We start from the raw sequence: 18217 nt of genomic DNA, 5'->3' as shown, positions 1-18217 counted from the left end.
AGTACAAAATTACATAGCCACGACGCATCGTGCAGAGAGGTAGGAACGCCACGAGAAGACGTCCTCCTTGTCACTTGTCCATGAGACGGTGTGACCAAAGATCCAAATCAGCAATAAGGACCCCGAGGGTTATTACAGAATATTGATCAACACTCCTAAATAACATATCATTACGCTCTGCCCAGATCTTCCATAGTAGTGACATGAGAACCCGAGACCATGCTTTTGGGGGAAGGTGATGGGGCAGTGGAGTATCCCAAAGCTTAGCGCAATGCGCTGCCAAATTCGGTTGGCAATGAGGCCATATTGCTTAGTAAGAACATGGCAAGTACCTCTTAACCAAAACCCATTACTTGCCATGTTTCTGAATAAACACATGGCAACTCTCCCTAGACGATAACCTAAAACGGCTCCCAACAAACGCACTGCATAAGTTACATCGGATTGATCTCAGATGAGATCATTGTATTAAAGATCAAAAGAGAGAGAAAGTCATCTAGCTACTGCTATGGACACGTAGGTCCCGTGGGAACTACTCACAAATCATCATGGAGGTAGCAAGGTTGATGAAGATCACCTCCCCAATGGTTCCCCCCTCCGGCAGTACACCGGAATAGGGCTCCAAATGGGATAGCGAAAAAACAAAGGATTGCGGCAGCGAAAGAATTGATTTTGGGTCTCGCCTCAGGGTTTCTGAATATATGGGAATTTATAGGTCAGAAACTGGGGAAAACGGAGCCACGGGGGCCCACAAGGCACCAAGGTGTGCCCTTGCCTTGTGGTCGCCTCGTGGGTCGTCTGGTCTTCTCCCGAAGCTTCTAGGGCCACTTTCTGTCTAGAAAATATCGTTAAAAAGTTTCATCGTGTTTAGACTTTGTTTGGTATGGATTTCCTGGAAAAAACCAAAAACATGCAGAAAACAAGAAGTGGCGTTGGACACTGAGTTAATAGGTTAGTCGATAAAAACAATATAAAATGGCATATAAAGCGTACAAAGGTGATAATATAATAGCATGAAACAATAAAAAAATATAGATACGTTGGAGACGTATCAGCGAGCGCGCGGGGGTGGGGGTGGGGGGTTGCGTGTGCGCCGGAGGGGTCCGGGCAGCGGCACCGCGGGACAGTCCGAAGGCGAGGGCAGTGTGACTCGCGCACACTCAAGTGCTGCAACCGACGCTCCTGAGACGAAGGTACGCCACGGCCTTCTCGTATGTCACGGCCTTCTCGTATGTCAGTGTGGCAAGAAGCGCCAGGTTGGAGGCGGCGTTGCCGAGTTCCGCGTTGAGACTAACCGTCAACATGGAGAGGACAAGCTCATCCAAGATCTGGAACTCCAAGTCTTGCAACTCATCAGAGAGTTTTGAGAAGCAAGCAGAACTCGTCTATGGAAGAGTCGTTCTGGTGAAGACCAAAAAAACTCTCTCCGAAGAAAGAAGATGCGCTGCAACTTGTTTTCGATGAAAAGGTCGGTGATCTTGGTCCACATTGTGTGAGCGAAGTCACCGTCACGCACCACGGTGTGAAAATTCTCCTTCAAGATAGTGAGGAAGAACCACTAGATGATGGTGGTATCGATGGCCATCCAATCACTATCAGCACACATGGCCAAGAAATCAACAGTGTAGTCGACATGGTCGCAGAGATCGTTCCTGCGGAAGAGAAGGCCGAGTTACGTCTTCCATACGTAAAATTTGGCCTCGGTGTGGGAGAGTTTCACCGGGATATGATCAAAGATCGGAAGAACCCGGATGCTAGCGGCTGATGGGGCAGGTGGACTGGCGAAGGGATTGCTACTTTTGGAGAGGGAGGAGTTGCCAGAGAAGTCCACTAGGTTTGGTTCGGAGGCGGCTAGGGTTAGAGAGGGGTATAGGGTTTGGGTGCAGCAGCGGTGCGGCAAGTTGGGTGGGTAGGAGAGAAGCGGTGTGGCAGGAGGTGGTGGAGCGGCGCTGCAGGAGGTGCAGGAGGCGGGCAGAAGCAGTGGCGAGGTGGGTGTGGGTAGAAGCGGCGACAGAGGAGAAGGATGGGGCAACAACATGGGTTGGGAGGGTGGGCATGTCGAGTTTGGCTGATGTCATGTAGAGGATTGATAGGATGCAAATTACATATATTCACGGGCATTGAGTGCCAATATATTTTTAGAAAAGAAGGAGGACCTCCGCCCTCTGTCTAGACGATGCATGTAGTCACTTTATTAATTATTCGCATAAGACCTTACAAAGTCATACAATAGTAAAATTAAAGCCACCGTCTAGGCAACATTTGGCGCTACTCCTATCCAGTAGATGAAGGGATGTTGATAGTCTGGGCCTAATACCAAACAGTCCTCATAGCCAAACCTAACATCTAAGACCTGAGGTCCCAACCAGGACTCCTACCTGGTATGGGGCACCCGCCAGTCCGGCGCACTCCTCAGCCAGGACGCATGCCGGGTATGAGGCCGCCGCAGCCGCCTGCCACCAAATCCATCTTCAGTGTTGTACTGCTGCATCTACCTTGCCCAGTCTAGCTGTCGTCGACGCCACCACGACACCAGACAACGCCACCATCTTGCGCTCGTCCATCATCACACGCCCACCGGCATCTTCAGTGGTGTACTACTGCATCTACCTTGCACAATCTAGCTGTCGTTGACGCCACCATGACACCAAAAATGCCACCATCCTGCGCTCGTCCATCATCACACGCCCACCGACGAGACCCCGCTGCTCCATGCCGCTGAGACCCGCCGTTGTTGATGTATCAGATGCCACACCGCTCCTTCGTTGTGAACACCACCTGTTGCCACTGGTCCCATCCCCTCCGCCTGCGGGGTTCCTCTAAGAGCATCTCCAATAGACTGTCTAAATGTAAAAATACCTAACTTTTGGACCGTCTGGGGCAAAAAACGCTGCTCCAACAGACGGTCCATATGTAAAAAAATATTGGACCGCGGCCTCCTTGTGATGTAAAATACAACACCTCACGGTGCAAATTTACATCATGAGGTGCATCTGGTCCAAATTCGGCGACCGCCCGCCAACGCCCAACCGCCACTTCATTTCATTTCACAGTCATGCCTGTCCGCCCGCCCGAACACTAGTCGGCCGGAATCCGCCGCCGCCGCCGCCCAAATCCCTGCCGCCGTCGCCCCAAATCGCCGCGCCGCCCTCCACCGCCCTCGCCCCCGTCTCCTCCCTCGCCGGAAGCCGTCTCGCATCCGCCCGGGCGCTGCCGAATCGGGAGGCAGCCGCGGTGGGATTCAGCGCCTCCGGCGGTCTGGCTGCCCATGTAGGCCTCCGCCCGCCTCCACCACCCGCCGCTGCTTGCTGGCCCACCCTGTTGCCATCGCCTCCCAGCCCCGCCGCCACCCCGCACTGACCCTGTCCAGCCGAGCTGCCGTCGCTGCTGGCCCGTGCAGCGTGCTTGTGACGCTGCTCGTGGTGTTCGCGTCGGCTGCTGCCCGCCTCCGTCACTGCTGGCCGGCAAAGGAGCACGTACAGGGGAGCTCGGGCTCTGGCCATGGCGACCACGGACGAGCACGGGAGTGGTGGAAAATGACATCGATCGAAGGGGAAAAATAGGGGGATTGGGAGAGGAGCTCATCACGGGGAGGATGGCGCGCTCGGGGATGTCGGGGAGAGCTTGATGGCGACGGATTTGACGAAGGCGGCCGACGTCCCATGGTTGAAGAAGACGATCAAGGCGATTTTACATCTTCATTTTGGACCATATGCTGGAGTTGCTCTTTTGGACCATCTGTTGGAGTTGAGCTTTTTTCGGAGCTCCAAAACGCACTTTTTGGTGTTCCAAATTTTACATATCCGATTTTGGACCATCTATTGGAGATGCTCTAACCGAGCACCCAAATGCCCCAGGCGGCACCTCCAAGAAGGGTGCGACACATGCAGTGCGGTGCCTGGATGAACGAGTCATTCAGAGTTTCCTCCGGTCCGATGGCACCTCTACCAACCCTCGCGAACGCACCGAGGCCGATCCGGGAGAGGGAGGAGAGAGTGAGTACCAGGAAAGCCTGGTCCTAAGAATAAATATAAATAGGATCATAAATTCGCCTCTGTGAGGATTCGAACCTAGGTATTGGGTTTGTGCATCCACTCCCCCAGCCAGTTGAGCTAGGCTGCCAATATATAGATGAATAGAGAGATTATTGTTGAGATAAAACAAGAGAGACGGGAGACCGAAAAGTAAAAGTGAATCCTTGTTCTCATTGATGATAGGTTACACATATATATAGCCCCCGAAGGGCTGTCTCCGAAGGGACATGAGGCAACCGCCTCCTTTAGGAAAAGTAGGGATTAATAGGATTAATTAAATCCTAACACTCCCCCTAATCCATACTTGTTAGTGTAAGTATCATCATCTTGAGAAGCTCCTCCAAAAACTCTATGGGAAAATTATGAGGAGATAGGTGTTCCATATGTTGCTAAAACTCCTTCAAACCCAGTGGAAAAAATAAGGAGAAAATGATGCAACATATAATGGTTATTATCTCTTTTAACTCAATACGAGAAAACCCATAGAGTTTAAAGGACAATAAATATGTCGTATATACTTTCCTATAAACCCCGTTGGGGAAAATCGAAAGTATGACATATGATCTCATGTTGATATTACCTCATTAAAAACCTTTATGAGAACCTGTAAAGTAAACTCATGAAGGGAAAAAGAGTATAATATGATGCATTGAACAGGAACAATTCAGGAAGATACTCCCCCCGATTCTTGCAAAATTCAAAGCCGCCACATACCAAAACATAGAAGTTGGTAGAGACCTGCTGAACAAATCATTCGCATGATTTGACTTGCGAGATATGCAATATAGTGATATTGCTTATTATGTAACCTGTTTGCATCCGGGCAACACAAGAAACATTATCATTGAGATAATGGTTGGTGAATGTATCCATGAGGTCTGATTTGAAGACTCTTCATGAGAGGGCTACCACACCTAGTAGGAACACTAAACTTGTCTACGATCTGACATAGTGGGGATCTGATCGATGTATCCAATGATATTGGTGTTCAGATTTCTCCGAAACTGAAAAACTAGGACAAGATGTTTCATGCCTTGGAGATATCAAAAGATATTCTTGAGTACCAACCAATTGTGTTTGGTGGACCCAATGGCATTATGGAACGTTGAGTCCCAATATCTCATTTCCATCATCTCTTGGTCTAATAGATCTTTCTCTACGTCTAGAGAATGAACTACCATGAGAGTTATGGATAGATAAGATTTGTCCACAATGAATTTCTCCAATATATTTTGGATATAGACAACATACTATACCATAATGTATGAATGAAGGTGCTCAAGTTGTAGTAACGAGCGGTATTTTGGTTTACCCAAATCCTTCATTTTAAAGTCTGTCACTTATATGATTACGTGTGTCGTCATTGCATACACACAACACATGGATAATCATCATTGTAGGAGTAATCCTTGTGCATATGGATCTCACTACGTCGGTTGTACCATATGTACCGACAACAATAAGCCGTATGGTGGCTTACCGATTTTACACAATGTATGTTGCATTTTGTATTTCGACTCAGAATTGAGATTCCATCGGAAATCAATCATATATGTCTGAATCTAGTGATCCACATGGATATGTGATCACTACATCTATCAACTGCGGAGATAGATAATTTTCATACTACCAATGGTATAAGTTATCAGAAAGAGATTCCACCTCTAAAGAATAGTTGGGTATCTACGTGAACCCTTGTGCTACAATACTTGCTCTTTGTTTCACCACCTCGTTGTTCTCAATTCTGTTTCCAAAAGAAAACTGGTGTATGTATTGCTTACGAATACCTTCCTATTATTGAGCAAGATCATTTCTATCTAGATTATACTCTTTGCTTGAGTTCAGTCCGAGTGTTGTTCACACTTTGCCATGGCCATTGTCTTTGGAACTGAATCATTTGAAAGGTTTTTTGCAATCTAGTTGAGAAATGTATGTCGACAATTGTAGACTTCCGGTTTATATGTTTCTCCAGAATCTATATATCAATATAGAGTTGATGGAAATATCATTACCCATGGTGACTGCTCGCGATTTCCCAATGCGATTGAGTCGGGTATTCCGATGTCCCGGTCATTGTGTGCACTATGACCTGGGTTGGTGGAGGTTTCCCGTCCACTGGGTGTATACTACCCATTAGGTGTCTATCAATGTGAAGTTGACTTGCATTTACTGATTCACATGCCTTGATATCCTTGCTTGCGAGAAGCTGAATCCTGATGTACTTCAACCATACATCTCCCCTTGTTGCTTTGAACGGGGAGTGGAGTGGGTTTTGTTGGTACCTCCACTCTTTCAGACGTACTTTTGCAGGATTGTAGGATCTTGTGACACCTTTATAGTCAGTAAATGAATCTAGCAGGTTATTTGCAATGTGATGCAAATCTTCTGAATGCGTGGTTCAGATCTTTGAGTACGTGGATTTGAGGCAGAAATGTTTTGAACATTCCACTAATTTCCTGGCATTCTTTATGGTACTTGAAATCTCCCCCTAATGCCTGGAAATGTTCCTCATTGAATCAACATACTTGCCTTGAATAACTCCCCATGCGAGGGGCTTGAGGTATTGACGGGAATACCGTTATTCCTCACATAGATCCCAACTATATGTTGAGGGGCCAATGATGTATGCCGGGTGGTGATATCGATATGAAACCGAATTATCGCAGATAGGAAATACTTGGTAGACATCCACATATCAAAGATAGAGGGGAATAATATTATGCAGTTCTATCATGAGCGTGTAAAACTACATGACTCCAACGTAAAGTTGGTAAGTTGCAATCCCAAAGTAAAGATAATGCAATGAGCTTAACTCTTTGGATAGGATTCTATGTAACGCCCCGAGACCGATGTGCCAGGTGTCCTCCAGTTTTTCGTTGTTGTTGCCTTGTCATTGCTTGCATGTCATGCATTGCATATCATGTCATCATGTGCATTTCATTTGCATACATGTTCGTCTCATGCATCCGAGCATTTTCCCCGTTGTCCGTTTTGCAATCTGACGCTCCTATGTCACCCGGTGTCCCTTTCTACCTCTTTTCATGTGCGGATGTTAAACGCTTTCGGATTGGACCGAGACATGTCATGCGGCCTTGGTTTACTACTGGTAGACCGCCTGTCAAGTTTCGTGCCATTTGGACTTCGTTTGATACTCCAACGGTTAACCGAGGGACCGAAAAGGCATCGTGTGTGTTGCAGCCCAACACCCTTTCAAACTGGCCCAAAATCCACCTAAACCCCCTCCATCATCTCGGTCGTTCGATCACGATCGCGTGGCCAAAAACCGCACCTCATTTGGACTCTCCTAGCTCCCTCTACCTATAAATATGTGCCCCTCTCCAAATTTCACGGTCTAACCCTAGCCCCCTCCCTCTCCTCGCGCGCCGGACACAAATCCCGCCGACGGACATGTCCGCTCCGCCGTCCGCCGCCACGTGGCATCCACTGATTCACCGCCGCCCGCGCCCACTTCACCCCGCCGCTGCGGCCCGCCCAGCCCATGGTCGGCCCTCCCGACCCGCGACCGGGCCGAGAGCCCCACGCGCCTGCCCCGCCGCCTAAGTGCGCCCGCGCCGCCCGAGCCTGCATCTCCTCTCGCTAGTCGTCGCCGGCGCCGCCCGTCCCCTCCGCGCGAAGCTGCTGCCCTGCCTCCGTTCCTCGTCGGCGACCTCGCAGCCGTCGCACGCGCCCCGATCCGGTCGCCGGCCACCGGATCCGGCCACCCCATCCTCCCGCTGGCCGCTGCTTCTTCTTCCCCAACGAATCCGGGCGGCTACAGTGTCTCCGTCGATCCTCGTAATCTGCGCCGATCTGGATCTGGATCCACCCGGGTTGACTTTTTCCCTCTGAACCCTAAGTTTTATGCCATCTTCATCATGTCGTAACTCTGCATCCGTAACTCCGATTTGTGCGTGTAGCATATCAAAATGTTCGTCTCAACGTGTACATCATTTCATCTCATTGCATCATTTTCATTTGAGCTCATCTTGATGACCGAAATGCTGTTGGAAAAGGGCTATGTGGGGAATATGTCAGATCTGTTTCAGCAAATAGCCTTTTGTCATTTTTGCCATGATTAATGTGTGCATGCTATGATCCCGAGCTCTACATGTGTTTTGTTATATGCCATGCCATCTTTACATGTGTGTATGCCATGTATTTTTGTGATCTTTGTGATGACTAGCACAATCATGCAAAGTAGCTTACTCGTTGATGCTGATTTCAGGGACTTAGAATTTCACTAAGTCCTTGTCCTCTTTTTATTTTTATGCCATATGTTCATGTTGTTTCCTAGTGATCCGTGCCTCTTTTGAGGATGATCAGTAAGGATGTTTTGTTAATATTGTGGTGCTCTATCCATCCATGTATTTTTTGCATTTATGGAGCAACCTAGCGTGAGTCAATCGAGCTCTACTTTTGCTATAAATAATCCTGGCAGATTGTTGACATGTTTAGCGATTTTGCCGAGGATGTTGCTATTGATCCGTGCATATTATGTTGTTGTTCTTGCCATGTCTAGCTTCTATGCTATGCATTCTTGATGGGTGTATACTTAGTTTGTCATGCCATGCTCTGTAGTGAGTGCATCGAGCTCGTAAACATGCCTACTCGTTGACTGTTTTGCATGCTCCAGTTTTTCACTAAGTCTGAATCTGTTTATGTTTTTGCCATGTTCACATGCTTGCAATTGTATTTTCTGATCCCTTTTGGTTCAAGGTCACTAAGGGACTTTTGTTAAGTGCTTTGAGTAGCTTCATGCCATGCCTTGCCTTGCCATGTTAAGTTCCTGTAGCTTGTAGTTTTCATGCCCTAAAGTGTGCTTCCTGATGATAAATTCCAGACTTGTGTTAATTTCACTAAGTCTGAAACCTGTTATCATTTGCACTTTTGCCATGCTTGTTTGAACCTGTTAATGGATGATATAGCCATAGCTCAGTGTTCATCTTTTGTCAAGCATCATGAGTGGATCCCTTCCATGTATTGTATTGTTATGTTTGAGTGTTGTAGTATATTTATCTTGATGCATTTAAATGGCTACTTGCTGTTTATCACAGACCGGTGCCATATTTGTTTTGCTTACCATTTCCAAACCGTGCATCCGATTTCGGCGATCTTTATATCGATTTCAACCGAAATCACCTCACCTTTCCAGTGGAACTCTTGGATTTCAAAGTTGAGGACAGGTTGAATCATTTCTTTCCAAATCATGCATATGCACCGCATACCGCATCCCGCATATCATACCATGTTCATGTGTTGTTTGTTTACTATGTTGTGTGCTTCTTTCCGGTGTTGCTTCTTCGGGTTGGTTCCGATAACGTCACGTTTGTGAGGACCCGTTCGACTACGTCCATTTGTCTTCTTCATGGACTCGTTCTTCTTCCTTGCGGGATTTCAGGCAAGATGACCATACCCTCGAAATCACTTCTATCTTTGCTTGCTAGTTGCTCGCTCTTTTGCAATGCCCATGCTGCGATACCTACCACTTGCTTATCATGCCTGCCATATTGTTGAACCAAGCCTCTAACCCACCTTGTCCTAGCAAATTGTTGGTTGGCTATGTTACCGCTTTGCTCAGCCCCTCTTATAGCGTGTTAGTTGCAGGTGAAGATTGAAGTTTGTTCCTTGTTGGGACATGGATGTTATTGTTGGGATATCACCATATCTCTTATTTAATTAATGCATCTATATACTTGGTAAAGGGTGGAAGGCTCGGCCTTATGCCTGGTGTTTTGTTCCACTCTTGCCGCCCTAGTTTCCGTCATATCGGTGTTATGTTCCCGGATTTTGCGTTCCTTACGCGGTTGGGTTATAATGGGAACCCCTTGACAGTTCGCCTTGAATAAAACTCCTCCAGCAATGCCCAACATTGGTTTTACCATTCGCCACCTAGCCTTTTCTTTCCCTTGGGTTCTGCAGACTCAAGGGTCATCATTATTTTAACCCCCCCCCTGGGCCAGTGCTCCTCTGAGTGTTGGTCCAAACTGAGCTGCCTGCGGGGCCACCTCGAGGAAACTTGAGGGTTGGTTTTACTCGTAGCTAGTCTTATCTGAGTGTGCCCTGAGAACGAGATATGTGCAGCTCCTATCGGGATTTGTCGGCACATTCGGGCGGTGTTGCTGGACTTGTTTTACCATTGTCGAGGATGTCTTGTAACCGGGATGCCGAGTCTGATCGGATTGTCTTGGGAGAAGGAATATCCTTCGTTAACCGTGAGAGCTTGTGATGGGCTAAGTTGGGACACCCCTGCAGGGATTTGAACTTTCGAAAGCCGTGCCCGCGGTTATGGGCAGATGGGAATTTGTTAATGTCTGGTTGTAGAAAACCTGAAGTTGATCTTAATTAAAATACATCAACCGCGTGTGTAACCGTGATGGTCTCTTCTCGGCGGAGTCCGGGAAGTGAACACGGTGTTGGAGTAATGCTTGACGTAGGTTGTTCTAGGATCACTTCTTGATCATAGTTGTTCGACTGTGCTTTTGCCTCCTCTTCTCGCTCTCCTTTGCGTATGTTAGCCACCAAATAAGCTAGTCACTTGCTGCAGCTCCACCTCATACCTTTTACCCTTCCTATAAGCTTAAATAGTCTTGATCACGAGGGTGTGAGATTGCTGAGTCCCCGTGACTCACAGATACTTACAAAACCAGTTTGCAGGAGCCAATGTTACCGAGCAGGTGATGCAACCAAGCTCAAGGAGGAGCTCTATGAAGATCGTGTTCTTTATGTTGTTCCGTTTTCCAGTCGATTAGTAGTGGAGCACAGTTGGGGTCGATTGGGGATCTGTGTAGCATTTGGGGTAGTCTTCTTTTATTTTGGCTCTGTAGTCGGGCCTTGATTGTATTTGGATGATTTAATGCTTTATTCATGTAATTGTGTGAAGTGGAGATTGTAAGCCAACTATGTATCTCTTTCCCTTATGTATTACATGGGTTGTGTGAAGATTACCTCACTTGCGACATTGCTTTCAATGCGGTTATGCCTCTAAGTCGTGCTTCGACACGTGGGAGATATAGCCGCATCGAGGGCGTTACAAGTTGGTAATCAAAGGCTTCCCCAGACCTTAGGAGCCCCCTGCTTGATCGAATCATTGGCATTGTTGAGTCTAGAAAAAATGTTTTGAGTCATTTAGGATTATATATATTGGAGAGTTAGGAATTCTTTTTACTCCTCAGTCCCTTTGTCGCTCTGGTGAGGCATCCTGACGTAGAGTTTTGACTCTTCTCTTCTCAAATTTCACTAAAAAAATTTTAGGATCACGCGGGTATCTTGGAATCGTTTCGATGGATTTGTGACGAGAACATTGTTCTTGGTGCCTCCTAACATTTAGGGGTTGTGGCAGTGTCCCGGGGAGTTGAGCTCCGAGGTGTTGTCGTCACAATTTTATCGTTGCAGTTCTGGAATACCTGAGTTTAGTTTCGCCGACATTGAAAATCTCTTTTATGCAGTTGTTGGTGAGATAACCTCGACGCCACCCAATACTGGGGCGGGAGTTCGGGAGTATTGCCATAACTCGTATAACGGATGCTTTTCGAAGGTTGAGGTAAATGATTTCTGAAGGTTTCTTGGTTATGTGTTGAAGGATGGATACAGCTGGATGTAGGATTTGCTAGTTTTGGGTGAGATATTATGCTTCCCCTGTATCCCCAACACCTGATTGCATAACCGGAAAGGTTCGGGAGTTTATAAGTGGGAATTCAAGTAGCTCTTAGGATATCTTTCCGACAGATGTATGATATGAAATTGGGGTTCGACGTCTAGTGGTCTGCCTATCCACGGTTGGTTTTACAGTGGTCTCATTGTGTCTTAAAGAGTCCTTGGCTATGCCGACTCGGGGACGCTTCGTATGTCATGTGCATTGCCTTGTACATGATGGTGTTGTACGATCAAGCCCGTGTAGGCCCCACCACGAAAACTTTGGACGAAATTTCTATCATATGTTTGTTCTGGCTTATTCCGCAAGCCAATCCTTTGTTTTGTTTTGAGTTGTGGTATTCGAGTTGCTTCGAAGTCAAATGTTGATTCCATACCTTTCCTAAACGGTGTTCTCATACATCGAGATTATCTTGCCAATCCTTTTCAACCGGTGTGCTTCTCTGCAAGCGAATCCGTCCATTTTCAACATCCGCAAGATTCAATCTAAGCTCTCAATGTTGTTTGTTTCATTCGTCTCCAAGTTGTCTTTGTTTTCCCACCCACCCACCCTTTTTCTTCAAGGACTCATATTTCTTATTCAAGTATCATTTTTTTCATGGGAAGCCTCTCCATTCCTTTCCCGTCAATGTTCTTATCCGGTGATTCTCAAGAAGATTCTAATGGAGCTTCAAGCTCATCATTCTCGGTTTTCTTTCTTCTCCGGTGGATTCAATTCAAGCTTTTGGTGTTGATCATATCTCTTTCCTTGTTTTCAATGCTTTATCATGCCGGTGCAATTCTTAATCTTTCACCTCTTGCTATTCAATTGTTCCGGAGTGCTGAAGATATATCAGAAGGCTCGTCTTGTCATTCAATATCCGTTCAATCCTATTTTGAGGTTGTTATCTCATTCAAGCCGTTTAACTCAACCGGTGCCATCTTCTTTTCAAGTAATCGTTCGTGTTTCTTTTGAGTGGGCCCTAACCCACAGGTCTTTTGCCAGGATCTTACTTGACTCTTCTAATCTTTCCGGAGTTATTCTCAAATTCTTTTCTAAAGTGTGACGTAAGAATGATTTATCATTAGTCAAATGTCTTTCTCCAAGATCGGTTAAATTCTTTTCATCGTTGGCTCAACCTTCCATTTTTCACCCCGGAGTATCTCAACAATTTGGTGGTGTTTCTCATCGTCATTCTCAGATTTTGAAGACCGAAGAAGAGTTTCTTTCAAATCTTGCCCCATTCTCTGCCATCCTCCCATAATTGTTTCGGTTGTGAGAATTTCTTTTCACCCATCCGGAGTAATTCAGAGTATTTTCAGTTTGATTCTCCGAAGGCCATCATTTCGGGATTATTCATTCTAGCTTTCAGCTCTCATCCTCCTAATTTTACCGGTGCATCGATCAAATATCCTCTAATCAGTGCATGATCTCTTCGTTCTCTCATATATAAATTCTCTCAAGCATCTTCATTCATTTGCTAATTCTTCCCGGTGTTTCTTTATCTTCTCTTTATTCATTTTTAATTCTTACGGTGGTTCGTGCAAGAGTTCTCGTCATTCGTTATCATATCAATTCATTCGTTCTTTCCAATCGTACCGGTGGATCATTGAAGGCCTCTTCAAGTTTGCGCAATATCTATCTTAATCCTTTCTAAGAGAGTAAGTAGTATGCCAAATCCATTATTTGTCTTCAATTTAATTGGTGAAGGATACGCATAACATAATTCTTACTCTTGTTTCACCCAAGTGATTAATTCCTTATTCCCGAGGTTCATCAAATTCTTGATTCAAGTTGTCCATCTTTCTTTTCCGGAGCTCAAAGTTATTTCAATTATATCATTCCAAAGATCCATCAAATCATTGCAAGGATTCACCTTGTGTTTTTGACCTCTCTTTCCTTCCGTTTGATCATTTCTTTTGTTACCGGAGTTCTTCATGATGGTTCATCAAGGATTTAATTCCTTCTCGAAGTGTTCATCAAATTTCTTTTCAGAGGTGCTCAAGTTCTTCTTCATCTTGCAATCCGGAGTGCAATTCTTTTACCTTATCTTTGGAGGTGGTATTATGTCATTCTTGATAATTTGAGTTCATGTTTCATGATTCACAGGTTGTTAAAAATGAGATATTTTAAATTCATCAATCTCTTCGCTGGAGTTATCTTGTGTCATGTTTCACCTAAAGCTTTCCTTAAGGATTGTTGCTTTTATGGTGCTTATAAATGACCCAAGTTCTTCATTTATCCTCCTGGTGAAATAAGTTCCTCGCCTCCTTGTTCATATCAATCCTATCTATCGTTTCGTTAGTGACAGAATTTCACCTCATAATTTTGAGATGTCTTCCATAAGCCCACATCAAGCTTATTCTTTTCGTTGTTGGTTTTCCAACAACTCCGTTCGACCCTTCTCCTAAAGATGCCTCTTCAAGCTCTTTTGTGGCAGAAGTTGGCATTTTCTTCTCAATTCTCCTATTTCAATTATCTATCTTCTATTCTTTTGTTCCGGAGCCATTGTGATGTTGCTCTTTTCTCTCATCATCTTGGTTCGTGTTCTTTTCATGCCTATCCATTTAACCGGAGTGTTGTGTCCGCTGCTCAAATTCTTTCATTTTATCAAGTCTTTCATCTCTTTTCAACTGAAGTGCTACCAAATCGGTTCTTTATTTTCCCCTTTCTTAACGGAGTGCTTTAACATTATTCTTCTCCGTTGCTTTCTTTCTTTCAATTTGCTCAACCTTTTCAAGGTTCTTTGGTCTCACTCGTTTGCAAAAAAAGCAACTTAGTTTTACCTCTTCTCTTCCTCTTCCATTTTCCCCTCCGGTGCCATTCTAAATCTCGGGACGAGATCCTCTCGTAGTGGTGGAGTGTTGTAACGCCCCAAGACCGAGGTGCCAGGTGTCCTCCAGTTTTTCGTTGTTGTTGCCTTGTCATTGCTTGCATGTCATGCATTGCATATCATGTCATCATGTGCATTTCATTTGCATACATGTTCGTCTCATGCATCCGAACATTTTCCTCGTTGTCTGTTTTGCAATCCGGCGCTCCTATGTCACCCGGTGTCCCTTTCTACCTCTTTTCATGTGCGGGTGTTAAACGTTTTCGTATTGGACCGAGACTTGTCATGCGGCCTTGGTTTACTACCGGTAGACCGTCTGTCAAGTTTCATGCCATTTGGACTTCGTTTGATACTCCAACGGTTAACCGAGGGACCGAAAAGGTCTCGTGTGTGTTGCAGCCCAACACCCTTCCAAACTGGCCCAAAACCCACCTAAACCCCCTCCATCATCTCGGTCGTTCGATCACGATCGCGTGGCCGAAAACCGCACCTCATTTAGACTCTCCTAGCTCCCTCTACCTATAAATATGTGCCCCTCTCCAAATTTCACGGTCTAACCCTAGCCCCCTCCCTCTCCACGCGCGCCGGACACAAATCCCGCCGACGGACATGTCCGCTCCGCCGTCCTCCGCCACGTGGCATCCACTGATTCGCCGCCGCCCGCGCCCACTTCACCGCGCCGCCGCGGCCTGCCCAGCCCATGGTCGGCCCTCCCGACCCGCGACCGGGCCGAGAGCCCCACGCGCCTGCCCCGCCGCCTAAGTGCGCCCGCGCCGCCCGAGCCTGCAGCTCCTCCCGCCAGTCGTCGCCGGCGCCGCCCGTCCCCTCCGCGCGAAGCCGCTGCCCTGCCTCCGTTCCTCGTCGGCGACCTCGCAGCCGTCGCACGCGCCCCGATCCGGTCGCCGGCCACCGGATCCGGCCACCCCATCCTCCCGCTGGCCGCTGCTTCTTCTTCCCCAACGAATCCGGCCGGCTACAGTGTCTCCGTCGATCCTCGTAATCTGCGCCGATCTGGATCTGGATCCACCCGGGTTGACTTTTTCCCTCCGAACCCTAAGTTTTATGCCATCTTCATCATGTCGTAACTCTGCATTCGTAACTCCGATTTGTGCGTGCAGCATATCAAAATGTTCGTCTCAACGTGTACATCATTTCATCTCATTGCATCATTTTCATTTGAGCTCATCTTGATGCCCGAAATGCTGTTGGAAGAGGGCTATGTGGGGAATATGTCAGATCTGTTTCAGCAAATAGCCTTTTGTCATTTTTGCCATGATTAATGTGTGCATGCTATGATCCCAAGCTCTACATGTGTTTTGTTATATGCCATGCCATCTTTATAGGTGTGTATGCCATGTATTTTTGTGATCTTTGTGATGACTAGCACAAGCATGCAAAGTAGCTTACTCGTTGATGCTGATTTCAGGGACTTAGAATTTCACTAAGTCCTTGTCCTGTATTTATTTTTATGTCATATGTTCATGTTGTTTCCTAGTGATCCGTGCCTCTTTTGAGGATGATCAGTAAGGATGTTTTGTTAATATTGTGGTGCTCTATCCATCCATGTATTTTTTGCATTTATGGAGCAACCTAGCGTGAGTCAATCGAGCTCTACTTTTGCTATAAATAATCCTGGCAGATTGTTGACATGTTTAGCGATTTTGCCGAGGATGTTGCTATTGATCCGTGCATATTATGTTGTTGTTCTTGCCATGTCTAGCTTCTATGCTATGCATTCTTGATGGGTGTATACTTAGTTTGTCATGCCATGCTCTGTAGTGAGTGCATCGAGCTCGTAAACATGCCTACTCGTTGACTGTTTTGCATGCTCCAGTTTTTCACTAAGTCTGAATCTGTTTATGTTTTTGCCATGTTCACATGCTTGCAATTGTATTTTCTGATCCCTTTTGGCTCAAGGTCACTAAGGGACTTTTGTTAAGTGCTTTGAGTAGCTTCATGCCATGCCTTGCCTTGCCATGTTAAGTTCCTGTAGCTTGTAGTTTTCATGCCCTAAAGTGTGCTTCCTGATGATAAATTCCAGACTTGTGTTAATTTCACTAAGTCTGAAACCTGTTATCATTTGCACTTTTGCCATGCTTGTTTGAACCTGTTAATGGATGATATAGCCATAGCTCAGTGTTCATCTTTTGTCAAGCATCATGAGTGGATCCCTTCCATGTATTTTATTGTTATGTTTGAGTGCTGTAGTATATTTATCTTGATGCATTTAAATGGCTACTTGCTGTTTATCACAGACCGGTGTCATATTTGTTTTGCTTGCCATTTCCAAACCATGCATCCGATTCCGGCGATCTTTATATCAATTTCAACCGAAATCACCTCACCTTTCCAGTGGAACTCTTGGATTTCGAAGTTGGGGACAGGTTCAATCATTTCTTTCCAAATCATGCATATGCACCGCATACCGCATCCCGCATATCATACCATGTTCATGTGTTGTTTGTTTACTATGTTGTGTGCTTCTTTCCGGTGTTGCTTCTTCGGGTTGGTTCCGATAACGTCACGTTTGTGAGGACCTGTTCGACTACGTCCGTTTGTCTTCTTCATGGACTCGTTCTTCTTCCTTGCGGAATTTCAGGCAAGATGACCATACCCTCGAAATCACTTCTATCTTTGCTTGCTAGTTGCTCGCTCTTTTGCAATGCCCATGCTGCGATACCTACCACTTGCTTATCATGCCTTCCATATTGTTGAACCAAGCCTCTAACCCACCTTGTCCTAGCAAATTGTTGGTTGGCTATGTTACCGCTTTGCTCAGCCCCTCTTATAGCGTGTTAGTTGCAGGTGAAGATTGAAGTTTGTTCCTTGTTGGGACATGGATGTTATTGTTGGGATATCACCATATCTCTTATTTAATTAATGCATCTATATACTTGGTAAAGGGTGGAAGGCTCGGCCTTATGCCTGGTGTTTTGTTCCACTCTTGCCGCCCTAGTTTCCGTCATATCGGTGTTATGTTCCCGGATTTTGCGTTCCTTACGCGGTTGGGTTATAATGGGAACCCCTTGACAGTTCGCCTTGAATAAAACTCCTCCAGCAATGCCCAACATTGGTTTTACCATTCGCCACCTAGCCTTTTCTTTCCCTTGGGTTCTGCAGACTCAAGGGTCATCATTATTTTAACCCCCCCCCCTGGGCCAGTGCTCCTCTGAGTGTTGGTCCAAACTGAGCTGCCTGCGGGGCCACCTCGAGGAAACTTGAGGGTTGGTTTTACTCGTAGCTAGTCTCATCTGAGTGTGCCCTGAGAACGAGATATGTGCAGCTCCTATCGGGATTTGTCGGCACATTCGGGCGGTGTTGCTGGACTTGTTTTACCATTGTCGAGGATGTCTTGTAATCGGGATGCCGAGTCTGATCGGATTGTCTTGGGAGAAGGAATATCCTTCGTTGACCGTGAGAGCTTGTGATGGGATAAGTTGGGACACCCCTGCAGGGATTTGAACTTTTGAAAGCCGTGCCCGCGGTTATGGGCAGATGGGAATTTGTTAATGTCCGGTTGTAGAAAACCTGAAGTTGATCTTAATTAAAATACATCAACCGCGTGTGTAACCGTGATGGTCTCTTCTCGGCGGAGTCCGGGAAGTGAACACGGTGTTGGAGTAATGCTTGACGTAGGTTGTTCTAGGATCACTTCTTGATCATAGTTGTTCGACCGTGCTTTTGCCTCCTCTTCTCGCTCTCATTTGCGTATGTTAGCCA

Source organism: Triticum dicoccoides, chromosome 6A, assembly GCF_002162155.2.
Source record: "Triticum dicoccoides isolate Atlit2015 ecotype Zavitan chromosome 6A, WEW_v2.0, whole genome shotgun sequence".
Lineage (NCBI taxonomy): Eukaryota > Viridiplantae > Streptophyta > Magnoliopsida > Poales > Poaceae > Triticum > Triticum dicoccoides.
Note: the sequence above shows the minus strand (reverse complement) of the source record.